Raw genomic sequence first — 24321 nt, 5'->3', positions numbered from 1 at the left:
GGTATCTACTACCTGGAAAAACCTGGAATCCTTAGATAACTTTATTTAACAGAGGATAACCTGGAATACTGGAAATATTGTATGAATGAAAAATAATGAATTTTGTTATTTTTAGATCTACTCAGAAATAGAGTTCACGAAGTTTACTACATCGTGGGTATGAATAAAAAAGTTTTCGATTATATAGTGTTAGTGTATCCATCTAAAAATCGGCTTCAACGATTTATCCAGAAATTCCGCCAGGATTTCGTTCTGGAATTTCTTTAGAAATACCTCTTGAAATTCCACCCAGTTTTTTTTTACATAATACCTTCCGTATTTTCCGTGCAATTTATCTTGGTATTCCTTTTTGAAGGTTCTTCCGGATTCCTACCAGAATTTTTCCAAGATTTTAACTTTTCTTTCCGGGGACGGGCTTGGTGGTCTAGAGGCTACCGCTTCTGATTCGTATGCAGAAGGTCATGGGTTCAATCCCTGGCCCGTCCCTTTTCATCCTACTTTGTATCTTTCTATCCACTTCCTCTCACTATCTCTCTCTTCTCTACATATACAACTCATGTATATTCATATGTTCATAGCCATCGCTAGAACCAGAAACGAATTGGAAAAAAGTCGTTTCCCTCCCTTCCAATTTACACTCACAGCACAGTGTATATAACGCCTACAAGTTATGCAACCAAAGCGTGCTGTGCCGCTTGAACTTATTCACCTCATTCACCACACAATCTATCACCTTACGAACACTATAAATAACCCCCTATCCATGGATCGCATCACCGACCCAACGGTGACTCCCAGATCTCCCATCCTTTCCGACTAACAAATACCCCAGTCCGTGCTGGATGTGGGGATGCAGAGGTGATCTCGGTCTTTAGTAGCAACAACCAGCACACTCTAACATTCCTTTCCCTTCCCAACTGACTATAAGGACGTGGCCGGCGCCGGTATTGATCCAAAATGTATGAGCTGCTAGAATTGCACTTTGAGAATAAGTGGAGTGTCCCAGCCCTTATTCATTTGGATCTCAGTGCAATTAGTACCAGCTCAGATCAATATTGAGCTTTGCAAGGATTTCGCGACGATCGTGCAAATGTTCAATCTTTGAGAGCACAATGTTCACACATCCAACTACAAAGGAAACAGTGCATAAACAAACCGATTAGTCGAAACACCACCCCAAAATAACGCTCCGTTACTGGAAAACTGTAGCGGCGACATCAACCAATGTATGCTGAAACCGGTGTGCATATTTTGTGGTGAGACAATTTTGTTTGCCTGTGCGTCGTATTTGGCGCAAGATCGTCAATAACAGAGTAGCAACCATTGACATGTATAGTCAGATTTGATCGTTGATGATTGATTTTAACTTTTCTTTCCGGGATTCTTCCCTGAACATCTTCCAGGCTTTCGAAATTGTGATATATTTCTTCTGGAATTTAAACGGGGATCAAACAGAATTTCTCTAGAAGTTTTCCCAGTATTGCTCCCAGAGTTCCCGTGGGTTTCTACCATGATTTATACCCAGATCTTCACAAGAGTTTCTCACAGGATATACCGCAGATGTTGCCGTGGAATTCCTGGTATAGTTTGTCTCTGAATTCTTCTTGAAGATGTTATTCCAGGGTTTTCTTCTAAGCCTCCTTCAAGAGTTTTAAGGAGTTTTCACTAATTTTCCACAAGGATTCCTTCCGGGATTTCTTTCTAAGTTTCTCCTGTAATGTCTTCAGAAAATTTCCGATAGATTTTTCCTTGGATTTCTGCTGAAGTTTCAGCTGATATATTAGACGTTAGGATGTCTCAGAGTTTTTCAAAATTTGTCCTAGACTTTCTACTATGATTTTTTGGAGAGACTTCTGGAATTTCTACAGGAGCCACTGCTGGTATTTCTTATGGAGTTCTACCCGTGATTTTTATTCGGATATTTTTTAAGGCTTCTCCTTGTAGTCCTTGATTATCTAATTTCTTGCAGTGATCCAGCTGAGATTATTTTTTTGTTACAGATTTTTTCGGGGTTGTTCCCAGAGCTCTTTTCGGAATCTATACCAGAAATTATCTCGAAATTCTAGATGCTCCTTTTTGAGATTTCTTTAAAAATTACTCCCAGTGTTCTTGTAGGATTTTTTCGAAGTTTTTCTCAGTATATCTCCTGGCATAACTTACTGGATTTCTTGTAAGAAATTCCCGGAAAAATATCTGAAGGAAAAAGGACAAAGTCACCGCTAAGACTTATTGGAAAATTTTCAAGACTAACTTCGAAAGAAATCCTGAGAGAAACTGGGACATCTCGGAAAAAAAAGTTCTGGGACTAATCCTAGGAGGAAATATTAAGGAAATTTATGGAGAAACTCGGAAAAAATCTAAAAGAAATTCTGGGTGAAACTACATGAAAACTCTCGCGAAGAAATCTACGAGAAATATCTGTAAGCTGTCTCTGGAAGAACTTCTGCAATAAACGTAAAAACTTGAAGTATTTTTAGGCAAAGTACGTTTAATTGGCAAACTGACATACTGAGTTTGCATCGATCATATGGTTGGTGACGAAGTATGTGTCAGTCGAGCTTCAATATCAACATTATTAAAACAATACGCGCACACTTTTTGTTCGTAGGCCGCGAGAGTGCGGGAGATTGGCATCTAAGAGCCGAAAGAGAGATAACGTTGTGAAAGACGGACCCGGTTTAGGGTGGTGCTTCGAATCCATTCGACTTTCTATTCTGCAGAGTTGTAACTTGTTCTGTAGCTTAGTTGGTTAAAGCGCCGGACTAGCGATAACGGAGTCGTGGGTTCGAATCCCACCAAAACAAGTGGTAATTTTTTCACAAATTTATCTCTCAATTTGCCAATTAAACATACTTTGCCTAAAAATACTTCAAGTTTTTACGTCTGTTTCAGACGGCTAGTATGGTATATCCGGAAAAAAAGGCAATAAAATCATTGTCAACTTCTGAAATCCCAAAGAAAACTGTGGTGAAAAATTGGAAAGCTCTCCGAGAGGCATCTAGCGCGAAACTCTGAAAGAAAGTCCGGGGGGTACATACTCTAGTAGAGACCCCGTGAGAATCCTTGAAAAGCGGATGGTTCATTAAGGGAACGTTCAAAAATTACGTCCAACATTTAAAGGAGGGGGGGGGTCTAGAAAAGTGTGACAGTACGTGTATTGGGTATAGGAAAATTGCGTGACAGAGGGGGGAGGCGGGGTCTGGAAAACCCGAAAAACGATGGACGTAATATTTGAATCTTCCCTAATATGACGGATCATTAATCAAGATGGCTGCCACAGAATGGTGATTTGAGCTATGATACTATATAATATGGGTATCTATCGTTCCGGCTTGATCACTAAAAGGATGAAGGCATGGTAGATGGTAGGATGGAAGATAGTGTAGCGTATGGTAAAGCATTAGCGTAGATGGCACGGTAGAAGGTAGGGTGGAGGATATGGTAGAGGTTATGGTAGAGGATAGGGAGGAAGGTAGGGAAGAAGATGGGGATGATATTTGAGATAGAGGTAGGGAAGAAGATGGGGATAGAGGTTTGAGATAGAGGTTGACGGTATAACGGTAAGGATTAGATAAAGTGAGATTTTCTCGAGATGCCTTCAGGAATTCTTTTCGGGATTTCTCCAGGCATTCATTTCGAGAATCTTCCCATGATTCGTCCCGGCATTCTTTCAGATGTTCCTTCAAGAATCGCTGTGGGGATTGCTTCTGAGATCTCTCCAAGGATTTCTGCAGGGATTACTTTAGAAAATCCTGAAAGGATTTATTTAGTTATTCTATTCAGCATTCCTTCAGGGACTGAACTCCTTCAAAGATTTTTTTGTGGAATTCCTGCTGTTACTCCATTAGGGATTCTCTCAGAAAAATACTTAATATGAAAGAATATAGATTTCTGCCGAGATTTCTTCGGACAACCTTAGATTTCGTGCCGGAATTTCTGAAGGAATTCCTTCAAAAATTCTTCCCGAGTTTTTTTTTCAGAAATTTCTTTAATAATTCCTTCCGGGATTTCTTCTATGGATCTTTCAGGGATTCCTGCTGAGCTTCCATCCGAGATTCCTGCAAAGATTCCATCAGGTATTCTCTACGGGAATCCTTCAGGAATAACGTAATCCCTGATTTAGAAATTCTTAAAAGAATTCCTTTAGAATTCTATATATTCTATATGCATTATCCGTCTGTTCAGTCTGTGCGGCCTCTGGCGGAAGACAGTGTAATTACATGAAATTACAAGAATCATTGCATAGTTTTAGGCGTTTATCGGGTCAAATTTATGCCCCAATTTACAAGTGCTTTTTCTATTCTTTTTGAGTGATTATCGTGTCTCTCACTTCTTTAGAGCTGTATTGTATCTTTACGGATCAGAATATAACAATAGCGTAGAAGTTGGGCTGAAGTTGAACTTGAGAAAACTATTAGATATTGAAGACCTACATTTACATTTTTTTAGAACTACACCATAGATTTCCATTTTTCTTGTCAAATCATGATTATTTTATTGAAACTTGATCTTTGACATCGCCGTGGGCAAAGGCACGACCTTGTGATAAGCTTGATTGCCTTCAGGTCTCTAGGCTTAAATGTATCTTTACACTACAGAGAAAAATGCAAACTCGTGATGCCAACAAGAATCGATGCCGGGGCTCGTGGCGTAGTGGCTACACGTTTGCTTCATAAGCAGATGGTCATGGGTTCGATCCCAGCCCCGGCACTTTGGTAAGTTGCTCTTTCCCTCTGAGAGCAGCTGATACTGACCCTCTTCTGAGCCCATGGCTCAAATGTACCCGGATACTTGGACATCGGCGAACGGCAACTCATAATATCCTCGTGCTCATCATTCTACCATTATAGGGTAGAAAGTGAAAGCAGCGCAACGGCAACTAGTTCGATGTAGTACATATAGAATTGAATTCATTTAGGCGCTGTACAAAGTGTATGTACAGCTTCCAATTGGAATCGCTCACGCAGTGCCTTAGTGGACAATAGAGCTGTAAAATTAGGTTAAGTGATTGAAGATTAAAAAAACAAGAACCGATACTTTTTGTTGGTTTTGATATGTTTGATTTTTATTTGCAGGAAGGAAGTTGATTCACAATTTGTCCTTCTTTGAAATTATTATTACCCAACCTTCCAATATTGAAGACACAAGAACAAAAATCACAATAAGAACTAGCGTAAACGGTTCACTGAAAATCAAGCACCGTATCGTCAAACTTGTTTATTTTGTGGGAAAATACGCAAAGGTTAATAACGTTGACTATCTGATTAACAACACATTCTTTCACAATTCAAAACGCAAGATCTATCTCTCACCTTTCCTTATCCTTAAGGCCACGCAAAACTTAAAAGCCGCATGGCTAAAGAGGTTGCAATGCCTACTCCCAAATTCCCCGGTGTATTATGGACGATGTGAGTTCTTGTACTTGCATTGGAGACTTGACCCAATGACCCCCTTGTGCATCAATAAAAAAAAAACTTGATCTTTGATAACACATTTATTTAAAGATTCTTATTGTGGGCGTTAACGGGATAATAACTGTGTAATACCAAAATAAGTTATTTTATGCCTGAACAACCGTCCAATAACTGAATTTGATATGATACCATATTTTATTTTGGTATGCCATAGTGTGTCAGCTATAATTGTCAGCTCGGGTACGAATGCAAAAATAGTAGTTTGCAAACAAAAACTCAGTGAATCTGTTCACACTCAGTTGAGAAACTAGATGTGTTTCAGTTGAGTCGTCACGTCAAAAAGAGGAGTAGATAATTGTTACCGTTATTACTTGATGATTTTTCTTGCCATTGCCATTTCAACGTATTAAGATGTCGTAAAAAGTCCATCACAACCTTATCAGAACTGGGATTCCAACTTATTCGTTTTTAGCATGGTTATACTTCATGACAGCGAACGTTACCGCAGGGCTCATTTGACATAATAAAATTATGAAAACCCCATGAAAGGGGCACAAAAATCCTCATAAAGAGCAAAAATCTGAGTGAGGTGAATAAGGTGACCAAGAAACGATGAAAAAAAAAACGAAATACACTCCACAACGACCTAAAAGGTTATTCACTGCTGCTGTTGGTATCATGCAATTGGTTGACAAAAAACAGTGTACAAAGCGGAGAAGAAGAAAAAAACCACGAAGAACAAGTAAAATTTCTGACAAGGTGTCACACACCAGAAAGTGGTTAAGTAATACATCCAACAAAGCAAGAAAACATGACGTGCTGCAAGCACATGCAGATGCGAACGTGTTTATCCACTTGGCAATTCGAGGGAAAATAAAAACAAACGTAAAAAAAGGCAAAAATGAGCACACTCAGCCATCACCATCATCATCATCATCATCATCATTACTGTCAGTGACAGCAATATGTCAGACAGCAAACAATCCAAACGATTCCAGCTGGAATGTCTAAAAAGGTACTCAAAGCGTGGCTGTCGAGAAATTTCGACACTCCTCTCGCGTAGGACCTCAGCATTTCTTCAGAAAAGATCTCTTATCTGGAGTTCATTCTTGCATTCGGGGATTATCAAGAAAAAAGGAGTTCTATCCTGGGTTATCGAAGATCGGCTCATTCCTTTTCACAAAGTTGAGAATTGCGATCGATGGCAGTCTCGCCCGCCGTAGGCCAGCCTAGAAGAGACCCAGGCTAAATATCACTGTCAGACCCCTAAACGGAAAAGTAAACCGGCAACATTCCAACAAATCACCCTGAATTGCCACTCGCGTACGACGGCGGCGACGACGGGTTGTACTTCTACTCCACACAACAACTCTCGGTAGCAGCCGGCAGGGAGTGCGACTTGAAGAGAGAAAAAAAAATGGTAAAATGTGATCGTGATCACTTGACGTGGAGTTGATGGAAGGAGGAGTGCCTCCACTACACAGTGCGGTGGTTTCGGTATGGCATTTAAAGTTCTGCGGCGCGCGCGGTGGCTGTTACCTGCTGCTCTGTTTTGGTTTCGTCGTTCTTGTTTTGATGGGTTTTACTATGCTATGCATGCTGCCTGCCGGCTTCTAGAAAGAATGTGGTGAATGTGTTTAGGTGGTTACGGTTTTTGGTACGTTGAAGGGTATGGTGAGCATGCTTTTTTATCTGGATTAAGCATCTGTTTTGGCGCTACTAACGAATACTCCTTCCCGAGACAACTGTGGAGATGTAGAGGATGCTTCGGTCTCTAGTGGCTAGGGGTGTCGAACATTTTTTCCCATGGTATTCTATACGTACGAAGACAACATCCACATATTATCTTTTTTAGTGGAACCTCTCAGTTGATTAGGTCAGGAAAGACTCGATCACACTCTAGATGGTTAGATCACGCTATGTTTCCATTTCCCGTGAAGTCGTTATGAGCGATGAAGAAGATACCTATGTTTTCGGTTGCGTAAACATGTGTAAGGGAATTCCACAAATTTTATGCTCTCGAACTTGAAATTAACACTGGCGAGGAATGCAATTGGAATTTCTCCTCTTGAGGGAGAACCATTTCCGTAGCTGACCCTTTGCCGGCATTCCAGCCGGTCAGGGTTGAGCAGTATTGTAATCAAATGATTTGAAGGCTTTGTCTGGGACTTACAGACTTATTCAGTGCCGAGCAAATTGAATCCTCTGTGAAGAAAAAATGGAAAAAAAATATATTTGAGGCTTCACTGACAACCTAGAACATCCTGAACATCAAGGAGTTTGAAGAAATGAAATTATTGACATACCAGTTGTTCTGAAAGCTGAATTTGGGTATGGACTACGTTCATATGCATTTATTTAACTTTCGTCAAGAATATTAAAGGGTATTTTATATTCTGGGATGTTCTAGGTGTTTCAAACTATCCTGTAATAAATTCCTTCAAATCTACAAAAATAACTTTATGTGTTTTCGCCATAAATAAAAGCATTGCATAATCTGCTGGGATTCGAGATGCTCTTGCATTTTCAAATGTTATTTAGATACACTGTAGGGATATTCCAGTTCATCCAAACTACCTTTTAATTCAGAACTTCAGGTCTACACTCGTAACAATAGCCATATCTGCTATACTCAGTAACGTTGCATAATCCATCGCGATTACTGGACCAACCCGAAGTCTACTTCCAAGTAACCACGGCGCTGAAGCCTTATTGCATGCAGATATACGGTGTATTTAGAGCAATCATTACTTTACATGAACACTTAAGGTTGATTTAAAGTAGAATTGGCAATTATGCGACTGTTCTAAGATTATACCAGTATAATCTTAATTTGATTCTATAATTGCCCATTTCCACTTTTAATCAACCTTAAGTTTGCATGTAAATTAATGATTGCTCTAAATACACAGTATATCTGAAATCTGCATGCAATAAGGCTTCAACGCCGTGGTTACTTGGGCTATATTTATTATGAACCTTTGGGACATCAAGGATCGTCCAAACTGTCCTGAAGTTTAGATCTTGACAGTAACCGTAGTTATTCTCACAATGAACCGTAACATTACACATCCAACTGTAATCTGTAATGCTCCTGGCATTTCATGAGTCATTACAAGATAGTTTTGAAAAATTCCAGATCAACCAAACTTCTTCGGAGACCGTAGCTTCCGATCTATACTTGTGATAATAGCTTATGAGACTACGTTAAGTAGTGTTACATAACCCAATGTATATGTATACCAAAGTAGTTTGAGGAACAAAAAGCGTTGTTATATATTTTCTGGATATTGTGGGCCATCGTTACTGTTGGAGCTTAGTTGATAAAAACAACCACTGTAACATGAGGTAATTTCGTTTTAGATAGAAACGTTACACAACCACATAGGACCCATGTACCTCTTTACTCTCAAGGGTCACGTCATGATAGATTTGTAATAATTTAGGTCTTCCGATCTTTCATGGAGTACACATTATATCTACACTTGCAATGCTAGCCTGCTACCAGGGATGGGAACACTCACTTGCAAAGAGTTACACTCATTTGCTTTTTTCTCAGCTCAGAAGCATGCAATCAAGAAACGATGTATGGGCGACTTTTGCCTTGTGATTTGGTCTAGAACTTTTACAAATAGAGTGAAGTTCGCACATGAATCCCAAAGTCGTGACAGAGCTGTTGTGGTGAAGAATTGTTGATTCAGTTTTATTATAATTGTTATTAATGCTAAATAAATGAAATAGATACTATCATTACAGGGGGTAATGTTGTGTAACTCAAAACAGAAGAAAAGATATTATTAAGGTTGTAGACTCCATGTAATATATTACAGAACAGTGTGTACGATTCTGAATATCTCGAAGCTATGTCATAGTCTCTGATTGTATTCTGTGAGCTCTACTAAATATAATAGATTATTGTTTATTGTTTATTGTTATTACTTTGTCTTCGATATAAATCGTACAGACTGATACTTAATCTAATTTGATAACTTATTCCTAAAATTTTGCTTTGTCATACCAAATTCAAATAAGCTGCTAACTTCGTTGAATGCCCGTATGCAGGAGCTCAAGGGATTATTGTGGCCGTAGTCTGTTCTATGCCCAGGTACAATAAAGAAATCGTTGTGACGTAATTGACGCATCGGTGCATTTAACGAGAGTTGCAGCAGAAGATCTGGACTGTCAATATTGTTCTCCAAAATATCGAACACGACTAGCTGCTGTAACTTTTTTCGACGATCGGAGAGCAGTTCAAGATCAATTAAACGGCAACGTGCTGGGTAGTCCGGAAGACGTTCAGGATCGTTCCACGGTAGATTGCGAAGCGCAAAGCGTATAAAGCGTCTCTGGACACGTTCGATGCGGATTATCTGCGAAGCGTGGTACGGATTCCAAATCGGGGCTGCATATTCCAGGATGCTACGCACCAGGGCACAAAAAAGTGACTTGAGTGTGTATGGATCGGTAAAGTGCGCTGCATTACGGCGTATAAATCCAAGAATGGAGAATGCTTTCGCAGTTGTTACGGACACGTGATCGTTGAAACGAAGTTGGCTGTTGATGGTCACACCCAGATCACGAATTGACTGCACACGTTCTAACTGCATGGATCCCATCTTGTACTGGTGGATTACTGAGTTGCATTAACGACTAAACGTTATGACCTTGCATTTCTTAATATTTACGCTCATGCCGTTTTCTTGGCACCAACACAGCAGCTCGTTTATGTTCATTTGCAGTGCAAGGCAATCTAGAACTGTGGCAATGACTCGGAACATTTTCATGTCGTCAGCGAACAGCAGCTTTCCTGAGGAGATCCGAGTGCACAAATCGTTGATGAATAGCACGAAGATTAGGGGACCTAGGACACTACCTTGCGGAACGCCAGAAGGAATGTCAAAGGAATTCGAGCGTGCAGAATTCACTTTAACGAAAGCTTTGCGGTCAGAAAGATACGACAACAGCCATTCAGTAAACCAACCAGGAAAACCAATATGTTTGAGTTTTTCAACGGCGTACCTGTGAGGAACAGTGTCGAACGCCTTTGAAAAGTCTATGTAGATTGAATCAACCTGCATTCGACGTTCCATTTCGTTGAATAGTACGGAAGTGTAGCATAGTAGATTTGTCGTAGTAGAGCGATGAGGTACAAATCCATGCTGGAACTCCGAGACTAGCGGTTTAGCCGCATTGATCACAATATCGTGCACTAGAGATTCAAAAACTTTACCCAGGCAGCAAAGAATCGATATACCACGGTAGTTTTCAACATGACTCAGTGTTCCGGTTTTATGAATGGGTATCATGAAGGCGGTTTTCCATAAACTTGGGAAACATTTTTCGTCTATGGAACGGTTGAACAACAGCATTACAGGAACCACCAACGATCTGGCACAATTTTTCAGAAGTAACGGCGGCAGACCGTCAACGCCGGCACCTTTTGAAGCATCCAACTTCGTCAATGCTCGCAGTACATCATCGTAAGAGAAATGGCAAGGCGGTAGATGAACATCGTAAGACGGCATTTGACTAAAGCTTCCTGGATGAGGCTGCGCCCTGTACACGGTTTGGAAATAACTGGAGAACAGATTTGCGGCTTCCTCGGGTGTGTTAGCTGTAACATCGCCGTATGTCACATTGATTGGGACGCGATTACCAGATCGTTGGGACTTGACGTACTTCCAAAACATCGTTGGGTTTTGCTTGAGGTTGGATTCTAATCTACTTACGTGTCCTTGGTAGGTTGATGTGAGTAGTTCATTGTACGCAGACTCAACCGAGCGGAGCATGTCTCTATTTGCGTTAGATTTATCAGAAAAGAAACGATGACGCACCTTTCTGAGTCTATTTCGCAGATTACGCAATTCAGTCGTCCACCACGGATGTTTTTTGAACGCGTCCAAAGACCGACGATGAGGCACATTCTCAGCGAGAATCTCGGAAAGCTTGTCGTAAAACATGAGCACATTTGCGTCGACCGAATTACCATTCAAAAAGTGCTCCCAGTCAACAGATGCCAGTATGGTGTTGAGATGCTCGTAATTGCAACGCTTGAAGTCAGGATCGGGAGTGGTGGATTCCGAAACGACCTGAGCGAGTACAGAGCTACGGATGTCTAGTTGCAGTACGAGTGGCGGGTGATAAACGTCTGAAGTTAAAATTGGATGCGGAGATTGCAGTACTTCGAAATCGTCAGGGGAATTCGAGAAAACCAGATCAAGCAAATTTCCGCTAGAGTTGGCAAAGGGATTCAACTGCACTAGACCACACGTGGACAAGGAGTCCACAAGAATCAGTTCCGGCTCACTGGAAGCGTTCAAGGCCAGGTATCCGTTGATGTCATCGTCGAAGCACCATTTCAAACGGGGAAGATTGTAGTCTCCTAGTATCAATATTACGTCGATATCTGCAGCAAGATCGGCAATCTTCTGTGCAGCCATTGCGTGTGCTGAATAAAGTGCTGCTTCAGAACAGGGACGCAAATAAACGTTGCAAACGTATAACGATCGATTGGGCAGACTCATACGAACGACAACTTGCTCTAGGTGCTCACAATCGACCAGAGACACAGCCGAGCATTGTAGTCCACATTTGACTGCGACAAGAACTCCCCCACCTCTCGACAGGTCGCTTGTAGCCGCACTGCGATCACAGCGAAAAATCGAATAGTCAGACGTGAGCTCCGAATCGTTGATGTCTGGTCGAAGCCATGTTTCCGTGAAGATGATAACGTCGTAATCGGAGGAGGACATGCGTAGTTTCAAATCTGTTGTCTTGGTGCGTAATCCACGAACGTTTTGGTAGTAGATGGAGATGTAGGCGTTGTCATGTTTGTTGTCCATACGTTCAACTGGGGGAACGTTCGAGCTGACGTCGTAGCCTTCAGGTACCTCGCTGTGTGACGGCTGAATTCCGCCGAAATATCCGCTGAAACCGGAAGGTGGATCAGAAGCTGGACTATTCGTAGCTACATCGTACTTGCCGTGAATGGAGGGTTGGAAGACCCCTCCTCCATACCCACACACAGGATTATAGAACATAACTCTGTATAGCCAAAACAGAAGCTTCAACTGCTGTAGATTTAAAACATCATAATAGTTTAAATTACCTCAGCTGATCTGATGATGCCCATTGAACATTCAGCAGATTTACTGGACATGACACGTTACATATTGTAGTTTTGTATAATGAAAAAAGTGCGCTAAACACCCTTATACTTTAGGATGTAATCTCAAGAATGGTTTTGATGACCTAGGATATCCCAACAGATCTGATATGTACTGTCTATTGAACTTTCAGAAGACTTACTGGACATGACAGAATACAAATCGTTGCTTTCTACAATGAAAGAACCGTTACATCCTAGGCTTTAGGAGCTAAACTCAAGAACAGTTTGGATGACCTAGAACATCCCGACTGATCTGATACTGTGTATTGAACTTTCAGAAGACTTACCGGACATGATAGATTACAAATCGTTACTAATACACAAGTTACCGTTACACCCGTAGACTTTTGGATCTAAACTCAAGACAGTTTGGATCAGCTAGAATATCCCCACTTGATCTTATACTGTGTTTAGAACTTTCAGAAGACTTACTGGACATGATAGAGTACAAATCGTAGCTCTGTATAATGAAAGCAGTTACCGTTGCGCCCGTAGACTTCAGGATGTAATCTCAAGAACAGTTTGGATGATTTAAGATATCCCAACGGATCTGATAATGTCTATTGAATTTTCAGCAGACTAACTGGACTAACAGTATGCCAATCGTTGCTTTGTATAATGAAAAAACCGTTACACCCGTAGGCTTTTCGATCTGAACTCAAAAACAGTTTGAATGACCTAAGATATCCAGAAAAAAATATTCTAGATCATATTCTACCTACCCTTTTTATGCAGTTGAGCACCAAAACCACAGAAATACGAAGAATAAACTGTAATAACGCTTGGAAAAAATCCGGCTTCAGAGGGTTAAAGTATGCATTTTCTAACGTATGATCAATTTGATCGACCCGGAGATCAATTTGACCCCGGTTTACGGTATCTTTAATTTGTTTTTAAAATTTTCCATAGCTATTTGTATAACAGAAAAATTTTATATTTGAAGAACAGGAACAGTCTCCACATTCCCTGTGTGGTCACTAAATTCTACACAACAAAACCATTCGAAGGCATTTTCCGTTGCTTTATTGGCAATCGTGTGTCGCGCTTCCTAATAGGAATCGAAATCACCTGATGACGACGCGACGGTGATCATCAAGTTGTCGAGAACACCCCCGATCGAGCCATCGCCGCCGCTAAAGCTTTTGGGAAGGGGACACGGATAACCTGTTCGGAATCTGAAATCACCCATGCATGCACGGGGCATCGGTGATCGTAAAATTTGAGTGATTTAAGATTCAGAGGGAAATCGTTTCGTGAGCCGTCGCGGCTCTAAGTCTCCTGCAAAAATTGGCGCGTTTTGCACAATCCGGAATGCATTCCATGATGGAATATATGAATAGCAACGATTTGGGTGTTCAGGAAGAACTGGAAGCAACCGCATGTAGCAACAGCGCAGCGAGCGACTCATCATCATTCGCATTCGGAACCTCGATTCAATCGGCGTCACTAGCAGCGTCTACGAGCTGGTCTGGTTTGGTCAGCGGTTGACCTTTCAGGCTTCTAATTTGTAAACAAACCGGCACACGTAGGGGCCATCATCATCGCATTCGCATTCGGGGATGTTTGAATACATCTTCTCGCGACGACTACGACGAGTGGTGGTAGAAGCAAGCTGCTTCAGTGGATCTCAGCAGTCAGTGGTAGCTCGATAGATAGTTGTTTTTCCCACGAGCCATAATTGGTGATGGTTGCACGCGGTGAAGTGGTTGGACCTACTCGATGTTTGCACTTTGCGCGGGCCTAATGTTGCACCGGGGATGGGAGTTGTGAAGTATTGATGGAGTAGAGAGATAGGCTCTGTGCGGAGGTTCGGGTCGCATGGTTCATCTGCCTAGGCTTTGGATATCCATCCGCGTCTGGCAGATTTTTTGTTTAGATTTATGCAATTCTACATGTTTTAAGTATGCGGGCTTGTTTGGTAGACGTAGAGCTAGCATACATTTCGTATAGGTTATCGTCAATCATCTTAATGCAGTTCAAGCAATTATAGAACTCAGTTGTAGTCTTGATTGACACGAATTTATAATGCACAAAATTTTTTTCCATGTCTCGTGATTCGTTTGACTAACTTTGTTCTGTTAAATGACATGCCGTAACTGTACCTATCATCATAGTGTCCTGATTCAAGATTCAACTTAGAAAATCGATATTTTCTCACAGACAAGTATTGATACTAGAGTGACTTTGGGTATTATCGGCAGGTCTGTTCTCTTCGTCATGGGGGGTTTTGTCGGTCAAATTGTCTGAAACTTGGTCATATAATTCAGCATGATTGGGAAGAATTTAAAGCCAACTCTGAGTTCAACAGGTTTCAAAAAATCCTCCATGACGAAGAGAACAAAACTGCCTAAAGTACATAAGTTCCCCTATGTCGAAAAAGGCACAGTTCTAATCATAGCATCGACTAGTTGAAGAGCTGGATATCTACGGCATAGAATTTGTTTTACGATCAGGTGAATATATCTTGAACCTACTGATTTTTTTTACTAGATCAGTACTGAGTCAGTACTGGCGTGAAACAAATAAGAATATCCTTGAAAACATTTGTCAGTCGAATTGGAAACCGAGGTAAAAAGCTATTCATTGATTTTCGTACACAAAAAAAAATCGTCCAGATCGAAGTATTGGCGCAGTTTCGAAATAATGTTCATCGATATTGTTCGATACATTTGACACCTCCAGTATTACTTCGCTGGTTTTCTGTAAGATTGTACAATCTTACATTACGACCGGCGTTCTAACTTTATACAAGTTGCAACCAATGTTATCCTAAGCTTTCAAGTTTCACACTTATCACTATCCTTTTCACAGTCGATCAGTGTTATTGATATAAATAACATTGTTTTTATTTCACTCTTCTACTCAATACGATTTCGAATCCACACATTATTTAACTTTTGCTTGATTAATAGTCACTGGCCTTCTTCTTCCATGGACAGTCTGAATCACACTTGTCGTACCCGTCTCATCGCACCTGTTGTAGTTTTTGTTATTGTTCTTCATACCAACTTTTGTATTAATCTGCGCCCAAACCTGTTGGTGCACTAAATCATTAAAATTTTGCAGCCTTGTTTCTTGTACATTCGTCGACCAACCCCGAACGCCAACGTCCGAAGAGAGAACTATCAAGATCACAACACACCACATGTACCAGCTCTTCGACGACTGACTCCATTCAAAAGAAGGCAAAACCTCACGGCGTGGTAACCTTCTTTCCGAAAATAAACACAAGTTTTTCAACAGTAATAGCAAAAAATAAAATAGCCAAGAAAATTTTCTTACTCTTTTTAGGTTCTCACGCCCGCGTAATTGACGATTGCACATTCCACGCGTTACATTACACTCCTCACTTCTAAGACCTCATAATGCACACACCTAGGTAGGGGTCGCACCACTGCTGTAGTCATCTGTGCGAAATAACGGCTCCCCATACACACGTGGTCTTCTCTTCTCACCCACTCGCTGCCTCTAGCGAATCTCTGGGGTCATAGCATAACCCACTGAACCCCAATTCGTTTCGTTTGCAACAACAGTAGCACGATAATATACGTCTTGTACACAAGCAACAAACAACACTTGTCGGAGGGACTAAGACACCACACAACCCTGCGCCGCCGCAACTCTCAACACAATTGTTAGTTCTGTGACCTTTTTTTCCTTTCACACCTCTCTCAGCAGCACTTGACTGGACTGCTGGAGACTTAATTCGCTGGCTGGGCTGCTGCAGCGTACCACCACCGACCACCGATGAGAGCCCAAACTCCGCGATCGCAACGAACTCGCGCGCGCACACACTTTTTCAACAAACGCCAACGACGACGACGGGTACTTTCAACAACGACAACGACGACGACGACAAAAAACGACTGAATGCTAGAATGCTTCTGGACCGAGCTGTGGTTCGAACGAAACTGAAAGCGAACGATATTAGCGAGCATTTCAGTTGCTGTTGGTTGCTGCTGCTGCTTGGGAGATTTTTGGTGGTTGGGTTGCTAAAGGCATTATCTGAATCAATTCACCTGCGGTGAGGAGGGACTTTGCTGACTTGTGAAGATTGTTCAGTAAATACAGTGAACTTGCACCGGATTTCAACATTGCTTTTACAAAGTTAATTTTCATGGGATCATCTCAACGTGTTATCGTACTGTATTTTATCTTCCTTCTGAACGATTTAAAGAAAAAAAGATGAGTTTAGTGCTTTCAAATAGCGATCATAAACCTTGTCTGACGTTGCTGACGGTCATTCCAGTCTACATCCAGTAAAAATAGTAAACGAATATGTATCTACTTACTTATTAACTTGTTCAGTTACTTACTAACTTACATGTTTGCTTATTTACTTACTTGTTGTAGGGAGCATAATTGAAACGCGTTCGGTGCAGACTCCATCTTTCTTTATTCTCACATAACTTAATTACTAAACACATCACGGCCTACTACAGTTCGGCCATTCTGACAGAACACATCGTCCTCGATGTGACTACTCTCCATTCCAACGTCATTTTCCTTTGAACTCCAACTCGGTGACTCAGACTCCGAGTTGTAATGCGGCTTCTCCCTGGACATGCAGTAGCCATGATTCTTCACTTATGATTACATCTTGAATATCCAACTTCGCTCTTTCCATAACTTCCTCCGCAAACTTCTTGAAGTGTGTTACATTCATCTACATATTCCCCATCTTCCGGTGCTTAAATGAGTTTTCTCCCAGCCAAGTCCTGCCAATACTGTAATCACTCGGTAACGTTGCGTGACAAATAGCTTCAATTTTGCTTCCATATTTGGACTGGGTTATCCCACTTCTGAATTGTAGGGAGCATAATTGAAACGCGTTCGGTGCAGACTCCATCTTTCTTTATTCTCACATAACTTAATTACTAAACAAATCACGGCCTACTACATTGTTTACTTACATACTTACTTATTAACCTACTTGTTTACTTACTTACTAAAATAGTCACAGCATCAACGGGAATGAAAGATGTTATCATCCACCTTCGAAACTTACGATCTCAACTAGCATTGTGGAAGCCCCTAGTCTTCCCATTATAGTCGAGTTGTAGCAGCCAACGCACAACAGTCGTTCTGGCCCTGTGTATCAGGTATTAGTAGGTCGGCTCCAGAGGCACGTTCTCCTCCATTTGAGAAGTTTGCGCCTTGTCGATTGCCATGCCATGCCATGGTCTTCCAAACACCGATTGAAGGCAAGTACGGTCAGCTGTGGACATCGAATTTGCCTGAATAAAGTTCGCTTTCTAGTTTTTATGCAATCTCGTCCGGTCGACTACTACCGAGCTTGGTCGGCAACGTTAGGGTAATGTATCCCATCATAGCAGAGCCTCAAGCTTACGTCATCGAGTCTCAAGCTTACGTCAGACGATACCTTGATCCATACTCTACATGTGCACGAAAACCGATTTTGAAAATATTGCTTCGTTATTTAATAAAAAATCAAAAACCGAAAAAATGAGAAAATGCTTCCAGTTTCGCCTTAAGTTAAAATTCACAAATACAAAGAAATTAAAGAAAAAAGACTGACGATTTCTTCGAAGCAACTGCAGATACTGACTACGACGTCGTAGTACAAGCTATCTGGTCGATCATAAGCATTGGTGCTCTGTCGCCGGTTCGTTAAACTGACATGGTATACGTTGACAACCACATCAACTCCATTGGTGCTGTGTTGACTATATTGAACAACAATCATTTGGTTCTTCTTTGTGGCTATTACAATCAAACGAAGTACCATCTATGTATTGACGTTCTTTGTTCTATTTAGTATGCCAGTATCAACATGCACCCTTTGGATGCTTTATACTTGTACGGCTTGGTCCAGATCAGCACAGTTTTGAATCGCAATTATCTGATTCTCAAATAGTTGCTCTCTCTGCGCTGTTCGTGACAATTCCGCATTAGAAATAGCGATCATTATCTCTAGAGAATAGGCTACGAAGTTATCAAAGGTGCGCTGGCTCTGGACTTCTCTAGAGCGGATTTTGATTCCATGACGCAAGCCTCACGCAAGTTGACTGAAATTTTCTTGACACGTGTTCTTGTGTTGATGAGGCTGGATGACAAATTTACTCATACAGGGGATAGACAAAATGATCGGGACAGGCAAAATTTTCACTTTCCAAAAAATGTTCAACTAGCTGTAACTTTTCGAAAAGTGCATCAAATATTCTGAATTTTTTACTGTAAGTTCTACAACTAGTTGTGTATCAGTGGACAAAATTTGGATCAAAACAAAAAGATCGGACAATTCTTCACGAAGTTATAAAGATTTTTGAAAAAGATAAAATTATCCGATAGCCAACTTTGAGCTGTTATATTTCCGGATTCAATGAACCGATTGCAAAGAAATTTTGACAATTCAAGACTTATATAATGAACTCTGAAAAACATTTGACTTAACTTGAAATTTTTAACAAGCGAAAAAGTTATAGCGATTTTATTTTTTTCACGATTTTTTAATAAATTGGTCTATTTTTAATATGCATCCCATTACTTTTTCAATTTATTGGCGGCTATGTTGTTACTTTCCTTCAAAACTCATTTATATATAAGTCAATTAGAGAGAAACTAAATGAACTATAATTTGAATCTTGAATTTTGAAACGATGTTAATGTTTTGGATAATATGGTGTTTTATTAGAAGAATAATCTAATCGTTATAATTTTCTTCCGTGTTAAGAATATTAAGTTAAGTTAATGGTTTTTCATAGCTCATTATATAAGTAATAAATGGTCAAAATTTCATTACAATCGGTTCATTGAATCCGAAGATATAACAGCTCAAAGTTGACTGTCGGATAATTTTACCTTTTTCAAAAATCTTTATAACTTCGTAAAGAAATGTCCGATCTTTTCCAAATTTTGTCCATTGATACACAACTAGTTGAAGAACTTACAGTAAAAATTTGAGAATATTTGATGCACTTTTCGAAACATTACAGCTAATTGAACATTTTTTAAAAAGTGAAAATTTCGCCTGTCCCGATCATTTTGTCTATCCCCTGTACAATGAGTCAGATAATTGCAGATCATATTCCTCAACGGCTTCGAACTTCCAAGCCAGTATGGAGTAATGGGCGTTTGCGGCAGTTGAAACGGTTAAGGTCCAGAGCACTTCGGAAATATAGTGTAAACAAGAATGCATTCACTAAACGCGCATTTGCCTTGACATGCAATGATTATCGCAGCTACAATCGTTATCCCTACAAACGCTACACAAGACGCACGCAGTATAGATTCCGTCGTAATCCTAAGGTATTCTGGTCGTTCGTGAAAACCGAGAAAAATGAGGAAGGCCGTCCTGCCGCAATTTTCCTGTGTGAGAGACGTGCTCATTCTGCAATAGATAAGAGAGACTTGTTTGGGATAGTAGGAATTACAGTCCCAGGGCCTGGCGAACTCCCCCGCTTGCGAGTCAGCCGCGTAGTCGCCGACTAAGAATAGGACTACTAATCCCAATTCAAGGCATCAAGGAACCCGTGCCGATGAATGAGTGATCGAGGAGGCAAAAACATGCTCGATCGTTTAGGGAGCCTCATCATCCATCAACCAAAAAAGGAATGGGCTATCTGCAATAGATGTGGCTGAGCAGCAGCTTGGCAAGATCATCGACTTTGCTTCGTGGACGCACATAAGCAAGGACCTCAAAACGGCTCTGTTGTGACTTCGTAAGTCGATGGACGATGCTAAGTGAGATCAAGAGAGACTCGTGAAGACATTAGCAGTGGCAGAATCGGCCAAAAGAAACCCAGACGAAGGCCTTCGGTTTCGCAGGAAGCCCAAAAGGTGTGGCGAATGCGACTGCTTTTGAAAACCACTCACAGAAGCGGGTGAGGTAGCCGTCGGGTGAGGAGCTGTCTGGCGGTGCCCACAAAGCTAGGCGGATACTAACCCCGATGGTCGTCAGTAATGTCGGCAAGTCGGACCCCAGCCAGGCATCCCGGAAAGCTGGGAAGGGTGGGCCTGAATAGGCTGATTCGTCCCGGATGGAAGGGAACAGTGTACCGTTGTTAGGCCCTCAGCAACCACAGAGTCGGACGAACCAAGGGAAGGACCCCCTTTGGACAAAAATCGAGCAGAACAGGCAGAAGTAAAAACTACAAGTCGATGAGATCAGGGACTGAGACATCTTGAGGACGATGTGAAGCGACGCCAAGCTCGTGGACCTGGAGCCGATGTGCGCAGTATTAGACGTACGAGTGAAATGATCCTAAAGTTCAAGCGCGACAAGGAACGCAAGGGTGCCGCCTACAAAAGTCTGGCAAAAGAAGTTCTTGTCGAAGGAGTCGAGGTGAGGGCTCCTACAGCAGAGGCGACTCTAAAGGTGAAGAACCGAGACGAGGTCACCGAAGCGGAAGAGCTCGTCACGGCACTCCGGCAACAGTGCGAGGTGCAGGTGGCCACCGCAGCCGGAAAAGGCGTGTTACGGAAGGGGCAGGCAGGGACACGGTTAGCCTTGCTACAGCTACCTGTGGCGGACGTACATGCGTACTTAAGGAAGATCAAGGTAGGCTGGTCAGTATGCCATCTGACCTTTCATGAGCCACCGGAGGTTTGCTTCAGGTGTCTGGAACCAGGACACAAATCATGGGACTGCAAAGGCCCTTACAGAAGCAAACTGTGCAGGAGATGCGGCGCCGAAGGCCATAAGGCACAAGGCTGTGCGAGTCCATCCATTTGTCTTATTTGTACCGGAAAATCCGTGAACAACAGGCACCCAACGGGTGGTCCAAGGTGCCCGGCCTTCAAGAAAGCCGCATTGAACAAATCACAGTGTAGGTAACGCGGCTGAACCTGAACCACTGTGACGCAGCTCAGCAATAGCTTTGTCAGGCGGTTGCTGAGTAGGGGACGTATATCGCCATCATAGCGAACCCATACCGAGTACCCGCCGGCAACGGAAATTGGGTCTCGGATGGTTCCAGAAAAATGGCGGCTATAAGGACGACGGGTAAATATCCCGCTCAGGAGTGAGTGTCTACTACCTATGAGGGCTACGTGGGCGCCAAAGTAAACGGAGTCTTCTTCTGTAGCTGTCATGCGCTTCCGCGGTGGTTGATGGAGCAATTCACGCATATACTGGACTGTATGGCGACCGTGCTGACAGGGCGAAGGCCAGTGGTAATAGCGGGTGACTTCAATGCCTGGGCTGTGGAATGGGGAAGCCGTTTCACGAACCAGCGGGGTCAGATCCTGCTCGAGACACTGGCCATACCAGATGTCGACCTGGATAATGTCGGTACCAAGAGTACCATTAGTCGGAACGATGCGGAGTCGATAATTGACGTTACTTTTTGTAGACCTGGCCTAACAAGTAGTTCGAACTGGAGATAGATGATAGCTACATTCACAGCGATCATCTGGCGATTCGCTAGAGTATCGACAACAACAGTAGCAAGCAGCGGGTATGAGAAGAGGCAGTTAGGCCAAGGCCAAGCCCTCGCATGTGGAAGGCCATACTTCGACGAAGGTGTATTTAGCGAGGCGCTTACGGGCTAGGCGGCGGTAGCAGCGAGCAGGATCTGAGGAAGAGCGAAACCAAGATAAGGGCAAGCAAAAATGCATGCTTCGAGGGTCTCTGCCTACAGGATCGTGATGGCCAAGACGAGAGGTGTAATGACTCCTTCAGAGCAATCTCCAGAGATGTTGGAGGAGCTTTTTCCGCACCATGAGCTTAGTCCTTGGCATCCTAATTGGTCATTAGACTGGCCCAAATACAAAAATGTCGAAAAATTCCACGGGGCACCCTCTAGAATCGTGCATTTGGATGAGATGAGCAATCTGTGAAAATTTCAGCTCAATTGGTTTAAAACTGAGCTGGCGCAAATGAGTTTAAGGTTTGTATGGGATCTTCAGTCCAAATATATGGGAAATTGGATGACCTCCAGTCCCTCATTCAGCACGCTGGTTGAAAGAGTTTGATTTGGCTCATAATTGAAAAAATAATAGTTGATACCCTTAGGAACAACTTTGTAGAAGACCATATCATGATAAAACTTAATTTAGTTGCGGTTCCAGCTAACGAAAGCAGGATGAGGAAATCTTCCCCCGTTTACTCTCAGTTGTTACATGCAGCACGTGTTTGCTGTTCGAAACTTGCGCTCTACATCATAGGCGGCTATGTTGTCCTTCATTTCAATTGCTCACGCACGTGGGCGGGTATCGAAACAATGAAGAAATACATAGCTGCCTATGATGTAGCGCGCAAGCTTCGACCGACAAACACGTGCTACATGTAACAACCGAGAGTAAACGGGGGAAGATGTCCTCATCCTGCTTTCGTTAGCTGAAATCGCAACTACATTAAGTTTTATCATGATATGGTCTTCTACAAAGTTGTTCCTTAGGGTATCAACTACCATTCTTTCAATTCTGAGCTTAATCGAACTCGCTGAATCGGCGTACTGAGTGAGAGACTGTAGGTCATCCAATTCGCCATATATTTGAACTGAAAATCCCATACAAACCTTCAACTCATTTGCGCCAGCTCAGTTTTAAACCGATTGAGGTGAATCTTTCACAGATTGTTCTTCTCATCCAAAGGCACGATTCTAGAGGGTGCCCCGTGAATTTTTCCAACTTTTTTTTCTCGCCATACAAATGTGGGCCGGTCTATTGGTCATGACCGTTCTAAGAAAACTTCTAGTTTAGCTGACTAAAAAATTTTACTTGGGTATGTTAGGATTTTTTTTCTGTAAATGTCCATGATACCAAAATGCAAGGATTTTTTTATTACTACTACTTTTTCATTAGGATATGTTGTCAGGTGAATCATAAAAATAAATAATAAATGGATTGATTTCAAACAGCTCAGGGAAAAGTGCCATCACAGTACCTTTCTCCTCAAACGTAACAAAAGTAAAAACCCATTTCAGGCAGCTCACCAGGGCTGCTTAACGATCGTTCCAATGCAGTTCAGCGAGCCCAGCCAGCCTGTGTTAAACACTCGTTCTTCTCTCGGTCTCTCTGTGCAGTGCTGTTGTTGGCTTTGACTGCTGCGCTGTCTGCCCGATCGATCGCCAGAAATCATGATACCGAACCGACTGCTGCTGCTGCTGTCGTCCGGTGAGAGGTTTCGTTGACTCAGTCCTAGTATCGTTGTTTTGAGATTTGCGGGCGCGGACGCAGGTATCTGGACATTTATTTGTGGTGCGTGCCGTACTAATTGAAATCGTTTAAAAATGGTTTTTAGCGGAGTTTCAAGGAAGAAAAGGTTTGGCTTTAAAAGTGATTGGAATTTGGTAATTGCCGCTCGAGGGAAGGCCAAACTTCTTGGGAGGTGATTTGGGTGGATTCGCTATGGAAACACGTCATTGTTTAGGAAGGATCGTTTTTAAGGTTTGTTTAGCGCTGATAATGTACTGTTTAAAAAATCAAAATGCGTGACTTTAAGTTCTCTGTTCACATTGACTTCCTTGTAATATTGACACCACAAGTAACATAGTTAAGATTTGCTTGGGCTTACATCGTCAGTAACAATTTTTTTAGTCAAATAGACTAGAAGAGGTTCTAAGAATCATCATAAAACCCAAGAAAAGGGATGTTGTTTTATGACGGTTCTCAAAACCTCTACAAGAGTATTTGACCATCAAAATGTTATTTGGGATATATTTAATAGGCGCTCTTGATAAACTTCAAAGTATTTATTTACACACCTCTGAATCCGTGGATTTTTTGATGAAGTAGCACGGCCCGTGTATTTTTTCCTCGTCTCTTTTCTTATAA

The 24321-nt window shown here is 41.9% G+C and overlaps 2 protein-coding genes across 3 annotated transcripts in view; one reads left to right on the top strand and one right to left on the bottom strand.

Moving 5' to 3' along the window:
* LOC109412872 (serine-rich adhesin for platelets) overlaps positions 1-16300 on the bottom strand; it is a 101247-nt gene extending 84947 nt beyond the window's left edge. Inside the window, exon 1 of the mRNA XM_029864510.2 lies at positions 15865-16300. The gene's annotated coding sequence lies outside the window, so the exon portion shown is untranslated. The remainder of the gene's footprint in view (positions 1-15864) is intronic.
* The window catches only part of LOC109405198 (mucin-5AC), a 173124-nt gene that overhangs the window by 90740 nt on the left and 58063 nt on the right, over positions 1-24321 (top strand). The gene's annotated exons all lie outside the window — the stretch shown is intronic.

Source organism: Aedes albopictus, chromosome 1 (assembly GCF_035046485.1).
Source record: "Aedes albopictus strain Foshan chromosome 1, AalbF5, whole genome shotgun sequence".
Classification (NCBI taxonomy): domain Eukaryota; kingdom Metazoa; phylum Arthropoda; class Insecta; order Diptera; family Culicidae; genus Aedes; species Aedes albopictus.
Note: the sequence above shows the minus strand (reverse complement) of the source record. Positions and strands in the feature narration are given on the sequence as shown.